This window comes from Pteropus vampyrus, unplaced genomic scaffold (genome assembly GCF_000151845.1).
Source record: "Pteropus vampyrus isolate Shadow unplaced genomic scaffold, Pvam_2.0 Scaffold32, whole genome shotgun sequence".
In the NCBI taxonomy this organism is placed as follows: Eukaryota; Metazoa; Chordata; class Mammalia; order Chiroptera; family Pteropodidae; genus Pteropus; species Pteropus vampyrus.
Window position 1 is genome coordinate 4107498 of NW_011888813.1, and position 4674 is coordinate 4112171.

A 4674-nucleotide genomic window follows, 5' to 3' on the forward strand; every position below is an offset into this window, starting at 1 on the left:
TGAATGGGCAGAGCCTGACCATAGGAGGGACCTGAGAGTGGATGAGATCTGAGAGTAGGAGGGGCCTGAGTAGGTGGGACCTGAGAGTTGAAGAGGCCTTTGGGAGGGGCCCAAACTGAGTTTATAAATGTTAAGTGGAATTGAAGTACATTTTGGAAAATGTAAGGTTTGACCTGATTCTTGAGAAGTAGACAGTAATGAAGGATTGGAGCAGAATAAGGAGGCAGGAGGCCAGTAAGGAGGTTTTGTTCCTGTGTTATAGAAAATGAAAGAAAGGGGTAGACTTGAGAGAGATCCAGAGACTGGGAATCAGCCTTTCTCAGGAAACTGCTCCACTTTCTGAAAAAGGAAGTTATCTCTGCCTCATTTCCTCCAGCACAAAATGTGGCCACTGACAATAGAGCAGGTATCCAGTGCTTCTTAGGTACTTGGCATTATCTAAGTGCTTCCAATGACCTTATGAAGCAGCAGCTATTACAGATGAGGAAACTGAGACAGCGAGTGCCAGAATAGCTTCCTGAGGCTCTTAGAAGCATCACACTGTTATAGCGTCTTATCCCACTAACATTCCTCTTTCCTTGGCATTTTCTGTAAAAACACAAAATAATAATCGCGTAATTTATCTACTCTGTTTTGGAGGATAAATGTGAAATAAGTCTCTTTTTTTGTGTCTGCTGAGCCTCCTCAAAAGTTAAAAATGTATATGAAATTTGATCACCCATCGCACAGAAGTTCTGCAGTATGATATCATCCTGTATTTCTCCATTTCTGGACTATGAGGTGATGTATCCCAGGGAGCTTTGCTCCTTTTTCCTGGAGTAGGGAAGGTAGGAATCAGCTACCTGGGACCAGCGGGGTACGTGTTAATGCGAAATTCCATTAATGAAGCTCATTTACTAGTGTTGCCTTAGTTTACTCTGTGGGGGAGGAACAAACTTGCTTCTACCCTCAAGTTTATTCTGGTGGGTCTAATAAATCTTGGGGTGGCTCTTTATGAACCCCCACAACCCCGATAACTTGTGTAGTAGGCAGTATTTTCTAGATAAGGTCACTGTGTCCCAGAGAAGTTGTGATTTTTCTGAGGTCTTGCCGTGTTGGTACAGAAGACCAGGTCTCTGACTCTCTCTGTCCAGTCCTCAACCCTGACCTGCCCAGGGGCTTTTTCTCCCTGTGGAAAGTGGTGAGAATGTCCCCATCATCTCCTTCCCACTTGATTTGTGGCATTCACAGTAGTTCTATGAGGCTCTCTGAGTAGCAGTTGTGAAGGTGGTGGGGCTGTTCCATTCTATGCATGTACAGAGGGCCCCTCTGTTGAGATTACACATAGTTTGAAGGGGAAGAGTCCACACTTGTTCATGAAAGCTAAAATCACTGGGTTGCAGATGAGGGGTACTGACATTCTCCTCTGCCCAGCCTAGTGGAACTTTTCTCATCTTTAATTTCTGCCCCTGTGTGTGGAACCTTTTGATTTGGATCTCTGCTTAAGGCCATATTCCTGGTGGGATTAGACTGTGCCACCTCATTAGTCCCGTTGGCGGATCTTCACCAGGAGCTGCAGGTGGAAAGAAGACATGGGGCCCTGGGCTCTGAAGGGCCTGTTAGTCTTTAGATGTTGGATTGTTCCTTGACCTCAGCCTTTCCTTCTGACAGAGGGGCCGTGTGGGGAAAAATGCAGACTTTGAGTCCCGCCATTCGGAAGTGTGGGGCACTGGGAAATCACTCCACCTCTGAACTCTCCGTGCAGCCATCAAACAAGCTTTTTTTGACAAGCTGGGCATTAGCATTAAAGCGGGATTTGGAGGAAGGGTCAATGACGCTTTGCAAATAATACTTGTTACATAGCCATAGCAGAGAAGCCTCTGCCCATCATGAAAGCCTCAGGCATTCGCTCTCCCTCTTCCTCGTAATTGCTCCTTCTCTAAGGCTTAACTAGACCTGCAGTTCCTGTGGAGAGTGGGCTCATCATATTTGCAAGCTGGATCCCTTGACCCAGGCCATCTGAGAGATGAGTTCCAGAGGTTAATGTTTCATCGAGTGATTGACAATGGCCTTTCAAAGGAGGACTATATTCCAGTTCCTGGGGCAGTTATGAAGGCCCTGTCTCCTGGTGGGGTTTTTATTCTGGTGTCTGAGATTACAGGAAAGTCTGTTGGTTGTGCGAGTCCAGGATTGGCTTCTTTGGTGTCCAGCTTGGGAGAGCATTGGGTATCTCCAAGGATGGGGTCTTTCCTACCACACTCATCTAGGTGGGCATTTAATTATTTTGGTGCCTGGCTCTCTCTTGGCTTCCCTAGAAATAAGGTAAGCTCCTGGTGGGCAGGGCTTACATTGTAGACATCTTTATATCTTCAGTCTGGTAAGTAGTCACCCTCAGTATGTATTTGTTGAGTAAAACTTTTGATTTAATTAATTTTAAGTGGCACATGAGTTTCTATTTTTATTTTTGAAAACCAGATTTTCATTGTAAAAGTCAAGCCAGTTCACAGTAAAAATTAAAAGCATACAAAAGGGTAAAAATAAAAACGAAATTCCTATTGTGAAGAGAAAAATCATATTGGAAGTTTTTGGAAACTCCGTGTCCCTTTTCAGAGATATCCAATGTGTCTGAATCTCAAGTACATTTTTTTTATTTTCACAGATGAGATCATACTACACCCACATCTCTGCAGCTAGCCTTTTCGTAGTTAAGTATCTGTCTTAAACATTTTTTTATAGTAGTGTAAATAGAGATAGCCCAGTTTTTAAAATAGCTGCAGTCCGTTGTATAGTTTTTCCATAATTTATTTAACCAGTTCCCTATGGATGGGTGTACAAAATGTCGCCAGAATCTCGATTGTTATGAATAACAAATATTGATTTATGTTTATATTTGTATAGCTGTGGCATGTATTTCTAGAGGTATAAGTTTATTAGATGTTGCCAATTGCCTTTCAAAAATTACACCAATTCACTCTCTCACCAGTAGCGTATGTGAGCTCCCGTTCCTTTACGTCTGTGGTAACACTGAGGATTAGCAAATGCTTTTATCTTTGTCAGAAAAATAGGAGAAACTAACTCATTTTTTTTTTTAAAAGGCTACAGTACCTGGTCTTCCTAGGTGGTCTCCCATCCAAGTACTAACCAGGCCTAATCGTGCTTAGCTTCCGAGATCAGATGAGATCGGGCATGTTCAGGGTGGCATGGCCATAGAAAACTAACTCATTTTTTTTTTTTTAGTACAGATTTATACTTCTTTAATTATGGGTGAGTTTCAACCTTTCCTGCATTTAGGGGCTATTTTATTTTATTTTGTTTTCTGTGAACTACTCGTTTAGGTCTCTTACTGATCTTATTGGATTATTTCTCTTTCTTTTTAAAATAAACTTGTAAGGAATCTCAATTTATTTATGACATTCCTTCTTTGTCATATTTGTTAGAAAAATGTCAGTTTGTCACTTATTTTTTGACTTTGATTATGACATTTTTGTCTTAAAGAATTCTAACATTATATGTAGTTAAATTTATCAATGTTTTCTATTATACTCCTGAATTTTATGTCATATCTAGAAAGGATTTTGCTATTTAAAAGTATAAATAAAATTCACTTTTTTTTTTTTTTACAAATATATTTAACTATATTTAAATGCTCAATCCATCCGGAACTTATTTTGGTACAATGAGTCGTATAGGGATCCGGAATTATTTTATCCAAAGATTAGCCAGTTGTCTAGCTCTATCTTTTCCCTATTGTTTTGAACTGATGCTTTATTTTACATTAACAAATAAATTTGTTTTTCTTATAAAAATACATGGCAGTTTTTAAAGGAGATTAACATGTTTATTTCCAAATATGTACTGCACATATATTTTTTCAGTTTCCCTGGGTAAGTTCTTTGGAATTGTTTTCAACTATGGAAATCAAAGATTTTGGTTCGTTTTGTTTCTGAAGCCAACTTTTTCTTCAAGATAAGAAATGAAAAAAGGCTACCTGTGAACAGTTTGAGGGGAGGGTGAGTTTTGCATTTTAGAAAGCTTCCCTAGAGAGGTGGCTATTGTATTGGTTCAGATTCTAGGGCAGAGCTGCAGAGCTGCAGGCCTGCTGGGTTTCTCTTTACTCTGATCTGCTCTCACCCTCAGTCAGTCAAACACACCAGTCTGGTACTTGCACACACCTCTAGGGTCAACATCTGCCTCCCTCCCTGGGGCAATGCATGTGTCACTGTGGAACTTGGCTCAGTGGAGAGTGCTGCTTCCACACACATCCTTTCATTCTGAATGAAAAGGCTTTTGATCTATGCGTACTGCTGTTTACCAGCATTTGTCTTCCTCAAATCAGAGGATTTGGCTTCCTGAGAAGTAATTAAATTATCTCTGAATCCAAATCCTAAAACACAAACGAATATTATGTTTGAATCTGAGGGAAGGGATCCTCTACTCAGGAGATGTGTACTTTAAGGGGTGTGTCCTTTCATAACTCAGCTGAAATTTAAATCCCAGATTTCCCTTTGAAAATGTTAACTAAATACGTGAGTCTAGGCAGGTTTCCACTTTGCTCAAAAGATTCTAGGTCCACAGACAGTAATTTGATTACTGACATCCCACAGACCCATCATGGAGAACTTTAGTGTGTCCTGCCGGGGCTTTCGACCTGGCTCTTTCATTTACAGTTAGGAGAATAAAAATTAAAAAAAAAAA

At 40.5% G+C, this 4674-nt stretch overlaps 1 pseudogene; it reads right to left on the reverse strand.

Moving 5' to 3' along the window:
- Window positions 1-3072: 3072 nt before the first annotated feature.
- LOC111737929 lies at window positions 3073-3191 on the reverse strand (annotated as a pseudogene).
- Between the last annotated feature and the right edge of the window lie 1483 nt (window positions 3192-4674).